At 42.4% G+C, this 23,380-nt stretch overlaps 1 long non-coding RNA gene and 1 pseudogene across 2 annotated transcripts; one reads left to right on the top strand and one right to left on the bottom strand.

Moving 5' to 3' along the window:
• Positions 1 to 11,542: 11,542 nt before the first annotated feature.
• On the bottom strand, positions 11,543 to 12,043 carry LOC134756943 (large ribosomal subunit protein eL21-like; annotated as a pseudogene).
• Positions 12,044 to 13,735: 1,692 nt separating this feature from the next.
• Positions 13,736 to 17,945, top strand: LOC129524433 (uncharacterized). Of its 2 annotated transcripts, none has more exons than XR_008668183.2 (4): positions 13,736 to 14,065; positions 16,675 to 16,788; positions 17,374 to 17,587; positions 17,840 to 17,945. It is a non-coding gene; the product is annotated as an uncharacterized lncRNA (long non-coding RNA). The 2 variants fall into 2 exon arrangements; XR_008668182.2 differs by having other exon boundaries at positions 17,824 to 17,945.
• Positions 17,946 to 23,380: the final 5,435 nt, after the last annotated feature.

The following is a 23,380-nucleotide window of genomic DNA, read 5'->3' as shown; positions in this document are numbered from 1 at the left end:
TGTGATCTCTGCTCACTACAACCTCCATCTCCAGGGTTCAAGTGATTCTTCTGCCTCAGCCTCCCAAGTAGGTGGGACTACAGGCACCCACCACCATATTCGGCTAATTTTTGTATTTTCAGTAGAGATGGGGTTTCACCATGTTGGCCAGGCTGGTTTCAAACTCCTGACCTCAGGTGATCCACCTGCCTCAGCCTCCCAAAGTGCAGGGATTACAGGCAAGAGCCACTGCACCCAGCCTATGGCCTGGAAGTTGTGCCTTGCTTAGAAAATTGTCCCTACTCCTGAATTATAAAGAAATCATCCTTTCTCCCAGCAATGTCCAGTGCTCCCCGTGTATTCACAGCTGGTTGGTGAGCTGCTTGTTTATCTCTTGACCAATAAATACTAAAACTTTCCAGCTATTGTGGGTTTCTAATATGTTTTTGTATCTGGTAGGGCAAGTCTCCTATTGTTCTCTTTTTCAAAAGATTCTCAGGCATTCTTACATTCACACTTTTTCTCTTCCAGAACTCTAGAAGCAGCTTATTATGTTATAAAATTGGTCTGGCTGTGTCTGCAGCCATTTTTCCTTCACACCTGCTGATGGGTGTCAGTCCTTTCTGTTAACAAACCGCCTGATGAGATCGAAATGCTCCAGCCAGCTGTGTTGCTGGAAGCTGCTTTTAAATCTGCTCAGCTAGAAAGTCCTCAGAGACTATGCTTTGTTCACTTTGCCCCCCAACATCAGTATATGACCCATCCCTATCAGATGCTTGGTCAACATAAATGTCATCAATGGATGTCTACAATAGCAGAGAGCTTATAAGACTTCCACTCTTCCTTGAGCAATTGGCTTTACCTCTAGATAGCTGGATTTCTCATGAATAATACACAATGGTTGTACGGGTTCTGCCTACCTCACAGGGTGATTCTGACACCAAATGATGCAATGGGCATGATAGGCTGGCAGAGTTTTAAAGAATTGCACTGCTGGCCCGGCACGGTGGCTCACGCCTGTAATCCCAGCACTTTGGGAGGCTGAGGCAGGTGGATCACCTGAGGTCGGGAGTTCGAGACCAGCCGGACCAACGTAGGGAAACCCTGTCTCTACTAAAAATACAAAAATTAGCTGGGCATGCTGGTGCACACCTGTAGTCCCAGCTACTCAAGAGGCTGAGGCAGGAGAATCGCCTGAACCTGGGAGGTGGAGTTTGCAGTGAGCTGAGATCACGCCACTGCACTCCAGCCTGGTGACAGAGTGAGACTCCATCTCAAAAAAAAAAAGAAAGAAAAAAAAGAAGTGCACTGCGGTGATGCTGCACATCTAATGAAATGAAAGGGAGTGGGTGGAAATAGAGGTAAAAGCCAGTGAAGAAATGAAAATGTTCTCCCCCAGCCATCTGCCATGCATCACTCCTGCAGAAGCCTCTGGAGGAGGCAAGAGACACGCTGTTCTCAAACCTCCAGAAGTCATGGGAAGCAGCCTGTGACCCCGGGGAGAACACCTCCTCAGATGATGGATGAACTTCTGCTTAGAACATCTGACAAAATCTCCAGTGTACAGAGCCTAGACCCAGGATAGCCTTTCCCTCCTGCTCCTCTTGGTGCCTTCAGGCTACTGGAAATCACACCGGAAAACAACATTCCTAGACTGAAGGCTTGCAATGTTCCCTATGCCATTCCAAGCACTTTTTATGTGTTGACTCATTTAATCTTCCCAAAAATCCTGTGAGGTGGATGCTACTAGCATCCACATTTTATGGCTGAGGACATTGAGGCACAGAGAGGTGAGGGGACTCGCCCGTGGGCACATAGCCCATAAGAGGTAGCCTCTGGGCACAGCCCAGGCAGTTTGGCTGCAGTGTTTGTGCTCCTGACCACGAAATCACACTGCTTTCTCTCTTTTTTTTTTTTTTTGAGACAGAGTCTCGCTCTGTCGCCCAGGCTGGAGTGCAGTGGCGCGATTTCGGCTCACTGCAAGCTCCACCTCCCAGGTTCAAGCCATTCTCCTGCCTCAGCCTCCCGAGTAGCTGGGACTACAGGTGCCTGCCACCACGCCCGGCTAATTTTTTTTTTTTTTTTAGTAGAGACGGGGTTTCACCGTGTTAGCCAGGATGGTCTCAATCTCCTGACCTCATGATCTGCCCGCCTCGGCCTCTCAAAGTGCTGGGATTACAGGCGTGAGCCACCGTGCCTGGCCCACACTGCTTTCTTAAGCAAGATCTCATTTTCATGGTGCTCTTTCTGTTTGTTGAGTGTGTATGTATGTTAGCTGTCTATCTGTGTTAGATACATATACCCAAAATAATGTGTCTGGAGTGATGTTCAGCTGATGTTAATAGTAATTATTTCTAGATGCCAGAATGTTGAGAAATGCTAGATTCTTTATAATTTTCTGGTGTTACTTGAAAATTCAATAATATACTCATTTAATTTTAGAAAAAAAATGAATCTGTATTAGAAAAGGAAAATGCTTGGAAGTACTACAAAGTGCTTTAGAAATTAAATATTTATTAGTTTATATTTTTATGCATTCTTCTTCATTTTTGCATTCCCTAACTGCTTCATTCTCAATCTATTTTTTTATTTAATGTATTTTTATATTCTTGTAACCTACTAAAAATATTTTGTAGAGTAAAATGGGATATATTTAATTGCTATATAAGATTTACTTTATTTATACCTGTGTTTTATTTGTCAAATAAACATCTATCTTTACCTATTTGACCCCTATTTTGTGAATAATATGTTGCCATCATTTTGGGAATTATATTTAAAATTTTTAATTTTTATGTAACTTGCTAAGTATAAATATAATTGTCTAGGCGACTCTTGAGATATTTCCTTTAATTTTTTGAAAGATGTGGATGAAGCTATTTGACCTTTATTCCTTTTTTTAACATAAAAACCCAGCAAACTAATACACGCATATGGTTTAAAAATCAAATTGAATTGGAAGATTTCCACCACAAGTGTCACCACCTTCAGCCACACTCTCAAGAGGGAACTACTTAAACCACGTTCTCTTTAATTCTACTGAAGAACCAAACATTTGCCTGAATGATATGATGCCCTTATTTTCTGATTTATCAACCTTCAGCAGTAATTAGGATCTCCTATTTTGTAACTATTTTATATATTTCCTTTCCCCATTTTGCTATCCAAATTACTGCCTTTTGTGCGTTCATTCTTATAAGAGTTCCTAGTTTATGCTGGGTAGTAACCCCTTATAGGTTTTAGGCAATTGCACTGTCAGATATTTGTCATTTATTTATTACCTGTCTCATTGAACAGAAGCCCAAATTTTGTCAATTTTATGAGCATAGAGTTGTTTATAGTATTTACTTGTTATTTTAATGGCTGCAGGATATGTTGATATACTTTCCTTTTGACATTGGGAATTATTTGTATCTTCTTTTTTATCTTTGTCAATATTACTAGAGGTTTATCAATTTTATTGTTTTTTTGACAAATGAGGTTTTTTGCTGTATTAATTTTATCTTCATGTATTCAGTTTTATTGATTTCTGCGTTATTATTTTATTCCTTCTGCTGCTTGCTTTGTTTTGTTTATTTCATTTTTTTCTCTTCTTTTTCCAGTCTCTTGAGCTAGAACTTAGGTTATCAATTGATATATTTTCTCTTTTCTAATGTAAGCATTTAAGTGCTATGAATATCCCTCTCAACATTGCGTTAGCTGAAACCCACAAATTTTGATAAGCTCTGTTTTTAGTTTCATTTATGTCCATTTTGTTTTTATTTTTCAATATCCTTTGAGACTGCTTTGACCCATAGATTACTTAGAAGTGTATTATTTAATTTCCAAGTGTTTGGAGATTTTTTTCTGTTGTCTTTAAGTTATTGATTTCCAGTTGAATTCAATTATGGTTAAGAGAATATATTCTGCGTGATTTCAGTCTTTTTAAATTGGTAACGGTTTATTGTATGACCTAGGATAGAGTCTTTATGATGAATGTTCCATGAGCACTTGAATAGAATATGTATTCTGCTGTCGTTTAATGGAGTAGTCTATAAATGTGAGTCAGTTAATGGTGCTGTCTATTCTTCCATATCCTTGCTAATTTTATCTCTAGTAGTGCTATCAATTGCTTCAAATTGAGTTTTGAATTCCCCAACTATAATTTTGAATTTATTTCTCTTTTCATCTCTATTGGATTTTACTCCATATATTTTGAAACACTGTTGTGTGTTGCATACATAATTAGGATTGCTTTATCTTGGAGGATTAATTCTTAATTATTATGTAATTCTCTTTTTGTTTCTAATAATGTTATTTGCTTTGAAGTTTATGTGACATTAATATAGTCACTCCTGCTTTTTTCTCATTTATGTTTGCATAGTATATCTTTTTCCATTTTTTGTTTCCTACCTATGTTGTTATTTTTTACATCTTTGGTTCATAGACACATATAATTAAGTCCTGTGGTATCCAATGTGACAATCTTTGAATTGGTATATGTATACCACTTATATTTAAATTAATCATTCATATGCTAAGGCTTAAGTCTGCCATTTTATTATTTGTTTTCTGTTTGTCTCCTTTGTTTCTTATTCCTCTGGTATTTTTCCCTTGCTTTCTTGTGAGTTACTTAAACATTCATTGGAATTAGATTCCTTTTTATTTATAATATTTCTTAGTGTACTACTTTCTACAGTTTTGTTAGTGATTGTTCTAGGTATTACCACATATATATGTAATTTACTATAGCCTACTGATGTCAGTACCCCTTTGAGTGAAGTTAAGAAACCTTGCTTCCATGTAGATCTCTTTACTTTTCCAACATTTTAAATATAATTATATGAAGTGTTTACATACATCGAGTGCCGTACTGAATAGTGTTATAATTGTGGCTTCAAACACAAAGTATGGTTAAAGAAACTCCATAAGTGAAGTGTAGTCTATTATGCTTACCTTTCTATTTACCTATTCCATTATTCTTTCCTTTCTGAAGGTCCAATCATTCATCTATTGCGCTTGTCTGTCTTAGTCTGCTAGTGCTACCATAACAAAATACCATAGGCCAATTGTCTTAAACAACAGAAATGTATTTCTCACAGTTCTAGAAGCTGAAAGTCCAAGATGTTGGCAGGTTTGGTTTCTCCTGGGGCCTCTCTCCTTGGCTTGCAGATGGCCATCTTCTTTCTGGGTCCTTACATGGCCTTTGCTCTGTATATACACAGCTGGTGTGCCTGCCTCTTTTTATAGGGACACCAGTCCTAGTGGATTAGCAAACCACCCTTATGACCTCATTTAACCTTAATTACCTCTTTAAGGGCCTTGTTTACAAATACAGTCACATTGGAGGTTAGGACTTCAATATATAAAGGTGAGGGTGGAGGAGACACAATTTAGTACCTAACATTTTCTTTATGTTTGGGGACCATCCTTTAGCTAAAGACTAAATCTGTTAGCAACAAATTCATAGTTTTTTCCATCTAAAAATGTCTTATTTCCTCCTGATTTTTGAAAGATGGCTTGTTAGATGTAGTATTCATTGTTGATAGCTGGGGTTTTGATTTGGCTGATTTTTACTTTTTTGTTTTTGTTATTTTTTTTCATCACTTGAAAAGTATGGCCTTGATGGTTTCAGATTAAAAATCTACCATCATTCAAGTTGGTCTTCCACTATAGGTAATGCATCATTTATCTCTAGCTGTTTTTAAAATTTTTTTGTCTTCAGTTTTTCAGAAGTTTATGATGTGTCTCTGTGTGGATTTCTTGGGGTTTATCCAGTTCCATTTCACTGAGCTTCTTGATTCTGTAGTTTTATGTCTCTTTCTAAATTTGGGAAGTTGTCAGCCATTAGTTTTTTGAGTTCTTCTTAGCCCCAGTCCCACCTTATTCTCTTTTCCTTGTGGAACTCTGTATGAATGTTAGATACTTTAGAGAGTTGGATATCTGTCTCACAGATCCCTGTGGCTCTGTTCACCTTTTTCAGCCTGTTTTTCCTCTATTTTCCAGATTGAATAAATTCTGTTGATCTATTTTCAAGTTTCTGTGTCATGTCTACTCTAGTATTGAGCCTATCCAATGAATTTTTTTATTTCAACTGTATTTTTCAGTTCTAAAATTTCCATATGGTTCTTTTTTTAATAACTTCTATTTCTTTGCTGAGATTTTTAATTTTTTGTTTCAAGAGAATCACAATTGTTCGTTGAAGCATTCTTATTGCAAAAATTTTAAAATCTTTGTCAAATAATTTCCATGTTACGTTTATTTTAGTATTAGCATCAATTGACTTTTTATTATTGAAAGTGTGATTTTCCTGATTTTTGGTATGATGAGTGAATTTTTATTGTATCCTGAGCACTTTGGTTGTTATGTTAGGAGGCTGCTGATGCCACTTAAATCTTCTGTTTTAGCAGACAGTTAACCTTTTCCAATTTAGTCTAGCTTCTGGCCCACTTTTGTGAGCTGTAGTTCCAATGACAGCTGCTGTGCTTTGAATTTGTTCCCCAAAAAGTGTGTGTTGAGAATTTAATCCCAAATGAAACAGTGTTGGGAGGCGGAGCCTAATGGGAGGCATTTGGGTCATGAGGGCTGTCCCATCATGAATGGATTAATGTCAATTATAAAAGGACTTGAGGCTGCAAGTTTAATCTCTTGCTTTCTCACACACATTCTCTTGCTTTTCTACCTTCTGACGTGGGATGACATGCAAGAAAGCCCTTACCAGATGTGGCCCCTCAATCTTGGACTTCTGAGCCTCCACAACTGTGAGCCAAATAACTTTCTTTTCTTTATAAATTACCCAGCCTTAAGTATTCTGTTATACCTCAAGTATTCTGTTATATCAGCAGAAAATGTACTAAACAACAGTTCAGTTTTCAGAGCCCTTGCAGTTCTATTCTGGTTTGCCTCATTCTTCTGACATTTTTGAAATTCTCACTTAATTCCTGCTGGGGCTCCCTTAAGGAGTGGAAGTTACTTTCCTGGATCACCTGATGTTCCTAGGCCATCCTCTGCCATAGGAGTTAAAAGGGGCTGAAGCCACTGGGCTTATCTTTGTGTGCCACTTCATGTGCATTATATGCCCTTTGTGATAAGGGTAGGGAGATGCTGGGCTTTGCTAATGCTGCCCCTGTGGATGGATTAGCCCACTCACCAATTACCCAAGTGTGGAGTAAGGACTGGGTCAACCCAGCAGGGTTTTGGAGGAAAATCAGGCCACCCGTTTGTGGCCAGTTGTGAAACAGGAGTTAGAGCTCCGCATTTGGTCTCTGTTGTGCTTCCCCTTTACCCAGTTCTCCAGCCAGACTTTTGTTTGTCTGTCTGATTGTTTGTCTATGCCTATTGGAGGTTTCAGGCCTCTCTGGCATCCAGTCTGGGGTCATATGGGAGATAAAAAGAAAAACCAGGGAACTCACCATGTTGTCATTTCTGAAGTTTTAAGGTCTCTAACCTATCTACCTTCTTCTCTCAAGCACTCAGAATTCTTTTATCATTGTCTGTTGAATGATTTCCAGGGTATTTGGTTATTTTCAGAGGTGTTAGAGGGTAAGAGGAGAAAAAAGTGAATCTATACTTTCTCTTTGTTTTGTTGTTGTTTTTTTTCTTTTTTTTTCAGATGGAGTCTCACTCTGTCGCCCAGACTGGAGTGCAGTGGCACAATTTTGGCTCACTGCAACCTCTGCCTCCCGGGTTTAAGCAATTCTTATTGCCTCAGCTTCCCGAGTAGCTGGGATTACAGGCATGCACCACTATGCCCTGCCAATTTTTTTTTTTCTTTTTTTTGAGACGGAGTCTTGCTCTGTCGCCAGGCTGGAGTGCAGTGGTGTGATCTCAGCTGACTGCAACCTCCACCTCCTGGGTTCAAGAAATTCCCCTGCCTCAGCCTCCCGAGTAGCTGGGACTACAGGCACCTGCCAACATGCCTGACTAATTTGTTGTATTTTGGTGGAGACGGGGTTTCACCATGTTGGCCAGGATAGTCTCAATCTCCTGACCTTGTGATCCACCCGCCTCGGCCTCCCAAAGTGCTGGGATCACAGGCGTGAGCCTTTGTGCCCTGCCTCAATTTTTGTATTTTTGGTAGAAACAGGGTTTCATAATGTTGGCCAGGCTGGTCTGGAACTCCTGACCACAAACGATCTGCCCACTTCAGCCTCCCAAAGTGCTGGGATTATAGGCATGAGCCACCACAGCAAGCCATCTATACTTTCTTGTTCTCGAACTAGAAGTGTCATTTATGACTTTACAAATAAAAATGGGAATGAACCATTAAGTTCCATAGTGACAGGCGTCATTGCTGGGCCTTGGTACAGAGTGGACATTCTATAATGATTTGTTGAATGAATGAATGAATAAATGAATGAATGAACAAAGTTTTCATACTTCAATTTCCGTATACTTAAGCCATTTGTAAGATAGAGCCTCAGCCGGGCGCGGTGGCTCACACCTGTAATCCCACCACTTTGGGAGGCCGAGGCAGGCAGATCACGAGGTCAGGAGTTCGAGACCAGTCTGGCCAACATAGTGAAACCCTGTCTCTACTAAAAATACCAAAAAAATTAGCCAGGCATGGTGGTATGTCCCTGTAATCCCAGCTACTTTTTGGAGGCTGAGGCAGGAGAATTGTGTGAACCTGGGAGGCAGAGGTTGCAGTGAGCTGAGATCGCACCACTGCACTCCAGTCTGGGTGACAGAATGAGACTCCGTCTCAAAAAATAAAATAAAATAAAAGACAGAGCTTCATACCTCTGAATTCTTGGGCAAGTATCTATTAGGGTTTAAGGCTGCATCTTTCTGAGAAAATATCATGTTGATTGCTAATCTGAAGTAAAGACGTTACTATTTTCCAAAAGCTGATGATACTGCTATCTACTTACACCTGTCCATCCATCCATCCATCCATCCATCCACCCACCCACTCACCTGTCCATCCTTTCATTCATCGACCCATCAGTCTATCTGTCCATTCATCTGTTCATCCATCTGTCTGTCGGTCTGATGTATCTATTTATCTATCTAATCACCCTGAAGTCTCCTTTTCTCTTCTTCAAAAAGAATATTTGCTATTCAGGGCCAGGCATGGTGGCTCACACCTGTAATCCCAGCACTTTGGGAGGCCGAGGCGGGTGGATCATGAGGTCAAGAGATCAAGACCATCCTGGCCAACATGGTGAAACTCCATCTCTACTAAAAATATAAAAATTAGCCAGGTGTGGTGGCATGCACCTGTAGTCCCAGCTACTCGGGAGGCTGAGGCAGGAGAATCGCTTGAACCCAGGAGGTGGAGGTTACAGTGAGCCGAAATCACGCCACTGCACTCCAGCCTGGCAACAGAGTGAGACTCTGTCTCAAAAAAAAAAAAAAAAAAGAATATTTGCTATTCAGTATCCAGTTATACTGAGCATAATAAGTTAGGACTGGAAACCACCCCCTTAGCTGGAATCTTTCTTCAGAAAAGATGCCAGCATTTAACATATCGAAATGACAAATTTTTTAGATTTTACTCTTGATAGTGCTGGATCAACATGACAGAATGTCAGCATTTTTTAAAGACTTAAATGTCTAGATTTCTACTAAATTTCCTTCAGCTCACACTCCCTTTTCCCTGTAAATATGATGATGATTCTCAGATGTGGCTTTTTAAATGAAAGCATCTTAATTACGCAGTAAATAACTCGTACAGTAAGAGACCAACTGCATGGGGATGCATTTCACATAGGATCACACCCGCTGGGTTTTGTTTCTCACATCTAAATTTTACTCCCCAACAGATACCCAACTTTTTGTATTCAAGAGATGAAATGCATAAGGAATTCATTAAGAAATCAGGCTTTGGTGGGACAGCTTTGATTTGACACTTTTGAAATACGATCCAGGTCATGGCAGTGAGTGATGCAGACCTCTTTTTTTGGCAAGAGCATCTGGACTTTATTATTTTAAATCAGGTTGTGGGGTGCTGGTATCCACTCCTCTCTGAAACTGCTACTGCAGCAGGCCTTACTTCCTGAGACTATTTGGGAAATTAATATGGGTTCTAAATATTTATAAATAAATTTTATATTCTTGATTTTGTTGTTTTGTACCTCACTTTATAAATCTTTAGAATTCCAAGGTAACAACCTTTTATGGTTTATCTGTAATGGTGGCCTTCATGCCACAGATAAATCAAATCTATGTCATTTGATTAGTATTTAATTTATTCCCTCAGAAGCATAAGTAACACTGAATAGATTATTTATGAATGTTTGTTAAATGAATGGAAAATTACTCCAAAATAAACTATCATTAAAAACATGTGAGTGGGCCAGGCGCGTTGGCTCATACCTGTAATCCCAGCACTTTGGGAGGCCAAGGTGGGTGGATCATTTGAGGTCAGGAGTTCGAGACCAGCCTGGCCAACATGGTGAAACCCGGTCTCTACTAAAAATACAGAAATTAGCTGGGCATGGTGGTGGGCACCTGTAATCCCAGCTACTTGGGAAGCTGAGGCAGAAGAATTGCTTGAGCTCGGGAAGCAGAGGTTGCAGTGAGCCAAGATCGCACCATTTCACTCCAGCCTGGGCGACAGAGCAATACGCTGTCTCTCAAAAAAACAAAACAAAACAAAACAAAACAAATGTGAGTGTGCTTTGGGAGGTGAATTAGGTGGATTTTTGGCTACCTGCACACTTCACTCCCTTTTATTTCCAGTGGTCAAGAGTTCAAAACAAAACTATCTCTTTAATTCCATTCCTAACTGAAGTTAAACAAGACAGGGTAAAATTGGGTTCAACCTCAGTTTTCAGCAGCTAATATGTACTGTTTTCTGATTTTGGGGATGTTTATTTTTCAGGATCAGAGTCTGGTTAAAAAAAAAGAAGAAGAAAAGAAAAACCACTTTCACATCTAAAGAATTTACCAGCTGTTTCTATTCCTTCTTTTCTATTGTTTCTGAAATACTGTCACACAGTCACTTGTCAATTTCATAGAAACAAAATTCCAAGTTTCAAAGTTGAACGGGATATTTCCATGAGCTTTCATATTCGTAAAAGACTTTGTAAAAAAATATTTTGAGAAGAGATTCTGCATAAGAAAGAAATCTGTGCCAGCTCTGTAGATCTAGAATGCAGATTCTCATTTATATACAGGTCAGGGGACCTAATTGGATCTTCCCCATTCTTCTCCCCAAGACTTAACGTAAAATTACTCAAGGTTGTAGAATATTTGTATCTGCTGTATTATGTCTCAAAGCTCTCTAATAAATTGCATCTCATTTTAAACTCCACAAAATCCACTTATAGGTGAGAAAGCAGAGACAGAAAAACTAATTCACTTGACTATGATCTCACAACCAGGACACAACCCAGACCCACTCTTAACTCCTGTTCATTACCATACAGTACTTTTTACCACACAGCAATCCAAAATGGGTTAAAAATAGCCCTGGAAGATAAAATCTTGGACAAACAATAATTTCCAAAGGGCTCTTGGATCTCCACTAACTTCTAACAACCCCTTTGTTCCCCTAAGCTGTAAGATTCTCTGTGTCCCACCTTCTACTTTTTTTTCATTGAACAGTCCAGAGGTCTTTTATTTTTTTTAACGCCTATTATGCCATGAATTCATAGGGAATAGGTACCAGCAGCTCAGGCTGCTTCCCATTGGTTCTCACAAAGTGTGCTTCTCTGGGTGGAGCAGGCTGGCACTTCAGTTGAACCCAGGCACCTTTCTCTTTGGCTTCTTTCTTTTACTGATCATTTTCCTTCACACGTTTCAGGAAGCTATCTTGGCTCTTAGAGTGCTTAATGTACTCAATACACACATTAATTCTCTGGGCAAGAATCTTGCCCTTAACTTGTTTGTTTACGACAGTGCCAAGAGCATGCTGGGTAACATTGTAGACTCTTCCAGTTTTGCCAAGGTAACACTTGTGGGCCATTCCTTTTTGAGCAGTACCCATTCCCTTGGTGTCTACATTATCACCTTCCTTATAGATGTGCATATACGTGGCCAAAGGAACAACTCCATGTTTTCCAAAAGGCCTAGAGAACACATATCGGGTGCCTCTCCCCTTTCCCTTTGTGTTCGTCATTTTGGCGAATTACTGGAAGATGGCAGTTCTGGCTGAAAAGTCTACCTTCTACTTTTAAATGTAAGGTTTTTTCCCCTTCAAATTACAGCGTCTGCTTTTTTGTCTTTTATGTCAAAAATTACTTTTAAAACACGAAAGTGAGAGAAACTAATTTACTTATTTATTTATTATTATTATTATTATTATTATTATTTTTTGAGATGGAGTCTCGCTTTGTCCTTCAGGCTGGAGTGCAGTGGCGCGATCTCAGCTTACTGCAAGCTGTGCCTCCCCGGTTCATGCCATTCTCCTGCCTCAGCCTCCGGAGTAGCTGGGACTACAGGCACCAGCCACCATGCCCGGCTCATTTTTTTGTATTTTTTTTTTTAGTAGAGACAGGGTTTCACCGTGTTAGCCAGGATGGTCTCGATCTCCTGACCTCGTGACTCGCCCGCCTCGGCCTCCCAAAGTGCTGGAATTACAGGTGTGAGCCATCGCGCCTGGCCTTATTTCTTAGAGAATACGTGTCTATTATAGTCTTGAGTACTTTGTTGATGAATATTCTTTTGTTGTTGTTGTTTTTGGGACAGAGTCTCGCTCTGTCACTAGGCTGGAGTGCAGTGGCAGGGTCTCGGCTCACTGCAACCTCCACCTCCCGGGTTCAAGCGATTCTCCTGTCTCAGCTTCCCAGAGTAGCTGAGACTACAAGTGCATGCCACCACTCCCAGCCAATTTTTGTATTTTTAGTAGAGACGGGGTTTCACCATGTTGGCCAAAATGGTCTCGATCTCCTGACCTCGTGATCCGCGCGCCTCGGCCTCCCAACTTTTGTTGTTTTTGAATTGCTCTTTATCTTATTTCTTTCCAGGCAGAATAGACTCTTAAATGTTAAGAACACAGGGCTTTCCAGCTGGGCGCGGTGGCTCAGGCCTGTAATCCCGGCACTTTGGGAGGCCGAGGCGGGTGGATCACCTGAGGTTAGGAGTTCGAGATCAGCCAATCAGCCTGGCCAACATGGCGAAACCCCGTCTCTGCTAAAAATACTAAAAATTAGCCAGTGGGTGCCTGTAATCCCAGCTCCTAGGGAGGCTGAGGCAGGAGAACCCCTTGAACCCAGGAAGCGGAGGTTGCAGTGAGCCAAGATCACGCCATTGCACCCCATCCTGGGCAACAGAGCGAGACTCTGTCCCAAAAAGAAAAGAAAAGAACACAGGGCTTTCCACCGGGTGCAGTGGCTCACGCCTGTAATCTTAGCACTTTGGGAGGCCAACGTGGATCACTTGAGGCCAGGAGTTCAAGACCAGCCATAGCCAACATGGCGAAACCCCATCTCATGGAAAATACAAAAAAAAAAAAAAAAAAAAGCCAGGCTTGGTGGCCGCGCCTGTAATCCCAGCAGCTTGGGAGGCTGACGCTTGGGAAGCTGGGGCACCAAGAATCACTTGAACCCGGGGCGGAGGCTGTAGTGAGCCGAGATTGCGCCACTGCACTCCAGCCTGGGCGACAGAGCGAGATTCTGTCTCAAAAAAAAAAAAAAAAAAGAACATAGAGCTTCGGAGTCAAGAAGACGGGAATTGGGAATTGGAATTTCAGTAATGGTCTCTCCGTTTCTTAGCCATGTGACCTCAGGGAGCTCGTTGAGGCTGTTTCCTCGACTGCGAAATAAGGTACTACAATCGGCTTTACGGCGTCACGCAGCAAGAGCAGGGGTAACATTTAGGGCAGTCATTAACGCTATGGCAGGAGCGCGGATGATTCCAGCCCAGGGTCCGGCAGAGAGGGCGCTCTGTAGCACACTGAGGTCTGAGAGTCCGCGTCCTGGCATCTAATTGAATCTCTACTACGATGTGGGTGGGTTCCAGCTCTCTCAGAAGCAGATCCTGAGAGAAGGACTGAAGTGCAAGCAGCTATGTGGGAGGTGATCCCAGGAAACGCCTGTAGGGGAGAGGAAAATGGAGCCGCCCAAGTCCCTGCAGGGACTTCACTGAGAAATAAATGACTGAGGCTTCCGCTGTGGACAACCGGGCTCAAGCCTGTTGGGACCTTCACGTCGACTGCTTGGTGAGAAGGAAGCCTGGCTGGCGACCCACGGCTCCTGCCCTGGTTGAGGAAGGGCCGTGCCCCCTGCCAGGGGCCCGCAGCCCGAGGGAGAACTGCCTGGGCCCCCGGGGTACTGCGCCCAGTAATGCGTAGGGGCCCAGTTCCCTGCCCGGCTGTGCGGCCTCTCCCTGGTCTCTCTCTACACAGTGGCAGACCTACCCGGGCTGCTCCAGTAGACAGCAGGCTCACCTCCATCAGGCACCCACGCGGGTGCCCAGAAAGGCTGTCGAGGGCTCCCTACGAGGGAGGCGGGCCTGTGGGGAGCTGACAGCCGAGGGTGGCCTGCTGCCAGCTGGGGCAACAGGGTCTGCCCAGGAGCGGTCTATGCATGGTGTCTGTGTCCAGCACACTTGCCCTCTTCCAGAACTCTGACAGGCGGTGTCTCACTGCCCGGTGCCACCCCTCTGAGAACCATTCCTGGAGAAAAGACCTGTAGGTATGATCTGTGGAGGGGAGACTTGGCTTCCTGCCGAGCACGCTCTGGTGGGAGCCACCAAGCCTCAAGCTTCCCTCACACACACGCAGCACAACCAGCGTCCTAGCGCCTTAGTCTTAAATAGGAGCAGATGGGCAAGGATTACCAGCGCGGGAGGGGCAGACACAGCAGAACAAACAGAACAGAGACAATTCAGGTAGCAAAGTATTCACATATCCTCCTGTGGTTAGATACCATCAGAACTGGAAGAGAAAATCTGCAGTCATGAATCGAGAATAATCAGGGGCAGAGCTCTTGAAAATAGCCTGTTATTTATTTATTTTTATTTTTTTTTGAGACGGAATCTAGCTCTGTTGCCCAGGCTGGAGTACAGTGGCACAATCTTGGCTCACTGCAACCTCCACCTCCTGGGTTCAAGCCATTCTCCTACATCAGTCTGAGTAGCTGGGACTACAGGCATGCACTACCACACCCGACTAATTTTTGTATTTTTAGTAGAGATGGGGTTTCACCATGTTGGCCAGGCTGGTCTCGAATTCCTGACCTCAGACGATCTGCCTGCCTCAGCCTCCCAAAGTGCTGGGATTACAGGCATGAGCCACTGCGCCCAGCTGTTTTTTTAAACAAAGTTCAGTAGGTAGGTGGGAGACAAAATTAAGGAAATATCAGGGTAAGAGGGATAGAGAGATGGAAACTAGAAGAGAAAATATAAGAAATGTAGAGACTCATTCTTGGCAGTACAATATCTAATAAATTGGAGCTACTTGGGAGACTGAGACACTAGAATCGCTTGAACCCGCTTGCAGTGAGCCAAGACTGCACCACTGCACTCCGGCTTGGGTGACAGAGTGAAATTCTGTCTCAAAAAAAAAAAAAAGTCAGCTTTTTTTTTTTTTAATGGAATCTCGCGATTATCTATCAAGCAATTCTCCTGCCTCAGCCTCCTAAGTAGCTGGGACTACAGGTGCCCACCATCACGCCTGGCTAATTTTTGTATTTTTAGTAGAGATGGAGTTTCACCATGTTAGCCAGGATGGTCTCGATCTATTGACCTCGTGATCTGCCCACCTCAGCTTCCCAAAGTGCTGGGATTACAGGCGTGAGCCAATGTGCCCGGCCCTTTTCTTCTTTCTTTCTTTCTTTCTTTTTCGTTGAGATGTTGCCCAGGCTGGAGTGCAATGGCGTGATCTCAGCTCACCGCAACCTCTGCCTCCCGGATTCAAGCGATTCTCCTGTCTCAGCCTCCAGAGTAGCTGGGATTACAGGCGTGCGCCACCACGCCCGGCTAATTTTTTTTGTATTTTTAGTAGAGACAGGGTTTCTCCATGTTGGTCAGGCTGGTCTCAAACTCCCGACCTCAGGTGATCCGCCCACCTTGGCCTCCCAAAGTGCTGGGATTATAGGCGTGAGCCATCGTGCCCGGCCAAAAGTCAGCTTTTAGTAAGAACAAACCCAGTCTATACTTGTCTATGTCAAATAGTCTAAAAATTTGGACTATTTTGTGACAACCATAAGCAAGTCTCAAGGTTACAAGAAAATGGTTCTCGAAACTATTAACACAAGACTAGCCCTTATACTTCTTAACAAAAAGATGTAGCCAGAAGATTATTTTATGATGATAAGGCACAGAATATGTGTAGATTTAACAGATTTGTTACTAAACTGTTTCTTATCTATCTAAACAATATCTAATGACTAGCTCAAGTTTGTTCTTTTAAAAGTACCTGTTTTAACAGATTCTCATTCTGTCAAGGTTTTTCATTAAATGCCTCCACTTCAGCTAGATTTTCTAGCCAAGTCTGTCTGCAAGGAAATGAGGCTTAATTCCACCCAAAACACCAGAGAGAACTGATAATCCTAAACTTCCAGAGGAGAAAAAAAACTTCCTCTACTGCAACAGACACTGCAGATAGTCTGCCAAACAGCCATCTTCCCTTTCCTGCCTGTTAATAGAAGCCAGGTTTGGAGGCCTGTAGCACGGACCTCCTGAGGGAGGAATCATGATTGCGCCAGGCACAGGAGGCTCTTGGCCAGCTATTGAACTGTGTAGTATGGCACAGTCCTGACCAAGGAAATTCAGGGAGACGTCTGCTGGGAATGGGGTAATTTTATTGCTTCTCTCCTTGTGACTCAGGCTGTGATGTTTGGAGCTGGCACAGTCATCTTATCTCCTTGAAGCATAACATCATCAACATGCTGAGGATGGAAGAGCAGAGAGCTGAAAGGAGCCTGGGCCCTGGTGAGCATGGTGAGGTGCCAGTTCAGCCTTGGGATAGCTTACTTCCAGTCCTCCTACTAAGGAAGCAATCAATGTACCTATACTATTCTTAGATAGATACTATGTTCTGAAGGGAGTCACCCAAACTATGCCACTTTAGCATAAGGATTATTTTGAGCTGAAGACAATTGAAAAGCGGCAGACTCAAGAAAAGCTCACTACCTTTCTCTGTCTGCTGACAAAACAAGGCATACATTTCCTGTTGTGAAGGCATCCCCTGCTCTCATATCAGGAAGGGAAAGACAACCTTTATTACTGGAGTGGGGAAAGCATGGAGATGAGTCTGTACAAACAGACCTATTAAATAACCCTTACCGTCAACTGGTGTCCCCCATAAATTTACCTTCCCACAATTTACTGCTCCTAGAAGCACAAATTCTTTTCCTTTGTCCTGTCTCCACAATTTATCACTCTGTTAAAATAACATATAGACCCCCGGGTCTAGCTTCTCTTTGGGTCTTCACTTCTATTCTATGGAAGCTTCCATATACATGTAAAAATTAACATCAGATAAAATTCGTATTCCTCTTCTACTGTTAGTCTGTCTTTTGTCAGTTTAATTAGCAGATCCCAACGGCAGAACCTAAGACACCAGAGGAAAAGTTCTCCCTCTTCTACAGTTCCTTGCTGCCCAAGCCATCTTATTTAATAGGCATACAAAGAATCAGAAATAAGAATACCATAAGACATCTCAACAGCAATATGGAAAGTTAGAATATAGCAAAATATATCTTCAAAGCTCAAAAAGACTACCAATCACCAGTTGTGGGTAAGAGTCCTCATTTCCCTCTGTCTTCATCAGTGGCAGCTCATTCTTTTATTTGAATTTGCTTATACCCAGTGAGACTGAGCATTTTATCACAGACACATTGACCTAGTGGATTTCTTCTAGAAACTGTCCATTCATTTGATTTGAATTTCGTGTCTCTTTTCTTAATATGCAAAGCTTCTTTTGTATTCTGATACTACTCCTTTGTTTTCTATGCTGCAAATAACTTCTCCCAGTTTGTGATTTGGACAGATGAGGGTTTGGATTCCGGACATCCCATCTTTGGGAATGAACACACCACTAATCTTAGGCAAGCTACTCAACCTTGTTCTCCACTGTGGACAACCAAGTGATATAACCCAACTCACAGGATTGTTTGAGTCATTAAGTGAAATAAAGTGTGTCAACTCCCCATTAGTATCTGGGACATGGTAATTGATTAATGTATAGAGATAGGTTTAGTGTTATCAAGATTTATAGGCCAGGCTTGGTGGCTCATGCCTGTAATCCTAGCACTTTGGGAGGCCAAAGCGGGTGAATCACCTGAGGCCAGGAGTTCTAGACCAGACTGGCCAACATGGTGAAGCCCCATCTCTACTAAAAATACAAAAATTAGCCAGGCATGGTGGCGGGTGCCTGTAATCCCAGCTACTTGGGAGGCTGAGGCAGGACAATCACTTGAACCCGGGAGGTGGAGGTTGCAGTGAGCTGAGATCACACCACTGCACTCCAGCCTGGGCAACAAGAGCGAGACTCCATCTCAAAAAAAAAAAAAAAAAAAAAAAATTCACGGGTTCTTAGAGCAAGAAGGAATCTAAGAAAACATTGAATATATTGATCATTGAATGACGATATTGAGACAGCATTTATCATGTTCTCATGTTCTCAGGTCTGTTTTGGGAGTTTTATTCATGTTAACCCATTGTTGTGAGCTCAGTACTCACAGCAATGCTATGTAATAGAAGAGGGAATTTACTATGGGAATTGGCTAATGTAATTATGGAAGCTGAGAAGTCCCACAGTCTGCTGTCTGTAAGCTGGAGAGCCAGGGAAATCAATGGCGTAATTCAGTCCAGGTCCACAGGCTTGAGGACCAGGGGGCCTGAGGGTGTAACCCTCCATCTGAGGCTGCTGTCCTGAGAAATCAGGAGGCTGCTGGTATAAGTCCCAGAGTCCAAAGGCATGAAAACCTGGAGCTCTGATGTCCAAGGGCAGGAGAAGAAGGGTGTCCCAACTTCAGAAGAGAGAATGAGTTCACCTTTCTTCTGCCTTCTTCTTCTACCTAGACCCTCAGCAAATTGGATAGTGCCCACCCAGTTTAGGTGAGGGTGGGCACCTTCCTTAGTCAGGTTGCTGATTCAAATGCCAATCTCTACCAGAAACACCCTTAGAGACACACCCAGAAATAATGCTTTACCAGCTATCTGGGCATCCCTTATCCCAGTCAAGTTGACACCTAAAATTAACCATCATATCTCCCAAAGATTGGAAAGAAAGTCTTTTGCAGACAATAAGGAGGAACCACCCACCCTACATCACACATCTGTGGACCTGCTTCTGGGAAGAGGGCCCATAGCTTCCCTCAGGCTCTCAAAGGGAACAAACAAACTGCCAGTCTAAATCCTAGCCCTTCAAAAACTTGACAGATGCAACTTTTCTTTTTCCCTTTTGCAATAAAGAGAGTTCCCTGCACTGCAGGAGCGCCCTGCATGGGTCTTACTTGTGTGGATAAAAGAGAGGCAATAGATGGTGAGAGTCTCTGCATCTTTCCACAACCCAACAGGGCACTCATTAAGCAAGTTAACAGCCTGGAGATTTTAACTGGAATGGGTATTCTCTGCAAATAATTGCTTTGTGTGAGGGTCTCGAATCTGGGCCCTTGTTAAGAACCTTTTTGGTGTTAGTCCTGCCCCGCCCCTGGGCATGGATTTATGTAAGCTATCCCTGATTTCTGAACAACTTCAGGAAGAGACAGCCTGCAGCCACTCTGTTCACTTCATCTCAACTAGAATTAAGGCTGGATGGCTTTTTTTTTTCTTTCTTTTTTTTGAGATGGAATCTTGCTCTGTTGCCCAGGCTGGAGTGCAGTGGCGCAATCTCGGCTCACTACAACCTCTGCCTCCTGGGTTCAAGCAATTCTCCTGCCTCAGCCTCCTGAGTAGCTGGGATTACAGGCGCGCACCACCACGCCCGGCTGTCTTCTGTATTTTTAGTAGAGATGGGTTTTCACCATGTTGGTCAGGCTGGTCTCGAACTCCTGATCTCGTGATCTGCCCACCTCAGCCTCCCAAAATGCTGGGATTACAGGCATGAGCCACCATGCCCAGCCTTGAATAACAATGCTTTTAAGGTTTACTTCTGTAGAAAGACTTTTCTGAATTAAGCTAATTTAGGTTAAAACTCCATTCAAGGTTTTAACAAAGTATGGTGAACAAATGCTGTTTTAATGCAACACTAATACTCCTTCCTACACAGTTACGCTTAGGTAAGGAAATGCGACTTGTTTAATTTAATCCAGTACCTGGCCTACAGCACTTGAAGGTCTTGAGGGAGTTTGTTTAAGCAATCTTGTTTCTCAAAGCCAAAACATACGTAAATTAAAATTCTTTACTGTATTGGGAAAATTTTAACTGATCACATTTTCCTGGTAGTACTATTTTCAAAAGGACAACCATGAAAATATACACAATAAAATTGTGTATATTTTAAATGCCAACAAAATAATCTACCTAACAGCATTCTAATGTATAAACAAACAAGTATGTGTGCCCAAGAGGAAACAACTGTGCATTTAGATATGATGAAGAAAGGGAAAAAAGTATCATGTCTCCTCTACAAAGTAAGATTTTCACTCCATTTTGAGCAGGGCTTAAGGGTTACATTATAAAATATGTAAGAAATAATGTTTATTACATAAAAACTTTATAAATTCAGGAAAGTATCACATACAAAAATTATCCTTAATTCTACTTCACAGAGGTAACCAACAAATTATTATTAAGACTTGAAAAAAGTTGGCCGAGTGTGGTGGCTCATGCCTGTAATCCTGGCACTTTGGGAGGCCGAGGTGGGCGGATCACCTGAAGTCAGGAGTTCAAGACCAGCATGGCCAAAATGGTGAAACCCGTCCCTACTAAAAATACAAAAATTAGCCAGGCGTGGTGGTGTGTGCCTGTAGTCCCAGCTACTTGGGAGGCTGAGGCACAAGAATTGCTTGAACCCGGGACGAGGAGGATGTAGTAAGCTGAGATGGCGCCACTGCACTTTAGCGTAGGTGACAGAGCAAGACTCCGTCTCAAATTAAAAAAAAAAAAAAGTAGTATAATTTATAATTAGTGACAGAGTTCGTTCAGGAGGTAGGAGAGGAATTGTTTAAGAACAAATGTTTGAAGAAGGTACCCTTAACACTTCAAAAAATTATATATACGTATGTTTTTACATATATTTCATTCTGTAAAATAGGTATTATTCCCATTCCATCAATGACGAATTTCTTCTGAATGAATTTCTGCAGACATCTTTATTAATTCTCCTATTTATAGCTATACTGCATGTGAGGGATAAGAACAATAACAGGCCAGGTGCAGTGGTTCACACCTGTAATCCCAACATTTTGGGAGGCCGAGGCAGGCGGATCACTTGAGCCCAGGAGTTCGAGACCAGCCTGGCCAACATGACAAAACCCCATCTCTACAAAAGACACAAAAGATTTGTCAGGCATGGTGGTGCATGCCCATAGTCCCAGCTACTCGAGAGGCTGAGGTAGGAGAGTTGCTTGAACTCAGGAAGAGGAGGTTGCAGTGAACCAAGATGGCACCACTGCACTCCAGCCTGGGTGACAGAGTGAGACCCTATCTCACAAAACAACAACAACAGCAACAACAAAAAAAAACCCACGATAATAATGATTAACATTTAATGAGCCCAGCAATTTGTCAGGTACTTATTTAACTCAAAAATGAGTATTATTATTATTCCTATTGTCATTGTTCTTATCACTCATATGCAGTATAGCTATAAATAGGACAATTCATAAAAATGCCTGCAGAAATTCCTGAATGAATATAAAACTTCTTATGAATAATCAATATAATCATTAAATCCAGATAAAGTATTATTGTAGGCAAGACCCACCGATGGATGCTAATATTGGTGGGGAAAAGTTTGAGGAGAAACAGGATATTTGCATTGTCTTGAAGTAACTCCCTCATTAATAAATCACACTGCGCCAGTGGAGAAAGCCAGCGGGCACCACTTTTCACTGGGTGGTGGGGGTTCACATCACCAAGAAGAAGACGTATTGAATGACGAAGCCCTGTGTGGAGGCATCGCACCGAGGGCACAGCATTATTTATGCAGTATTCTTGCTAAAAATGCATAGCCTCAATCAGATTATGAGAGAACATCAGACGGACCCAGACCAACAGACATTCCACAGCAATAACTGACGAGTATTCTGCAGAAGTGTGTTTGGGTCATGAAAGACAAGACTGAGAGACAGTCCCAGACTGAAGGAGACTAAGAAGCTGCAACAACTAAATGCAAGGGGGCTCCTAGATGGGAACCTGGAAGAGAAAAAGGGTGTGAGTGGGGAAACTGACCAAATTCAAATTAGATCTGTAGTTTATTTTGCATCATGTCACTGCTAATTTCCTGTTTGATCGTTTTGCCCTGGCTATGAAAGATGTGAACATTGGGAATGCTGGGTGAGGTTATATAAGAACTGGCTGTTCTATCTGCAAAGTTTTATGTAAGTCCAATATTATTTGAAAATAAAAAAATATAAAGGAAAGAAGTAATGGCTACAAGCAGGATGGTTCTTTCCCACTTGAGCCTCAAATCAATCACATGTCCCCCAGACAGTTGTTCTCCAGTTATTGCCACCAATTTGTGATCTGGCTGCTTCTCACAGGAGAAACTGTCACAGCCCCCAGGAGAACCATGGTAGGGACTGATTGATTGATTTGTAAATTAAGTTCTGGGCAAAATAGGAAAGTGCTGGTTATTAATGATAAAAGAACTGGCTCTTGCTTACCAACAGCTGGCATATGATAAGCAGAAGCTTGAATTCAGGGATCTTCAAAGACACATAGGCAAACTGACCAAAATGTGCTCAGCACTGAAAATGCATGGCATCACAGGGCTCTCGGACTCCTGGAGAGGTTGTGGGGGGCAGCAGGGAATAAACAACACTCTTCTCCTCCTGAGTTCTGAACCAATTCACAGTACCGTCAGCTAGGGAGCAAAATGGCAGTTTACTAGTGTTTAACCTCACTGGGGAACAGGGTTTTTCCTCTGCTTTCCAATAGGTTTTTTCCTAATCTTATCCAGCTTCACCCAATCACAGGCACATGTGGGTAACCACAGCCCCTGAAATGACAGAATACGATGACTATGTCTTAGATAGCCCGTTACTTCCCCAAATCATGAAAGAGCCAGAAACCCTCTGCTTCTCCTCTCTAGACACCCACCAAAAAGTTCCCGTCTTCCCTTCCACGGACTGGAGTGAAGGGGAAGAGAGTAGAAATTCCTTATTCATAGGTGAAGGGGTTCAGAATGTGCTGCTCCGAAATGTGCACTTTGACATGAGGATTAATTGGAGTTGACAGCAACTGAGAAGATGCAGATACAAGAAAAGCTCTCTGCCCTCCCCCTATTTGCCTAAATCAGGACAGAAATTGGCAAAGATATCCCCCTTCTCTCTGCTAGGAAGGACAGAAGCTAATAACCAGAGACAATTCTAGATGCTTATCAGCTGGAGAAAACACTAGAGGATCCTACTAACCACCCTTA

Source organism: Gorilla gorilla, chromosome 13 (assembly GCF_029281585.2).
Source record: "Gorilla gorilla gorilla isolate KB3781 chromosome 13, NHGRI_mGorGor1-v2.1_pri, whole genome shotgun sequence".
NCBI lineage: Eukaryota > Metazoa > Chordata > Mammalia > Primates > Hominidae > Gorilla > Gorilla gorilla.
Note: the sequence above shows the minus strand (reverse complement) of the source record. Positions and strands in the feature narration are given on the sequence as shown.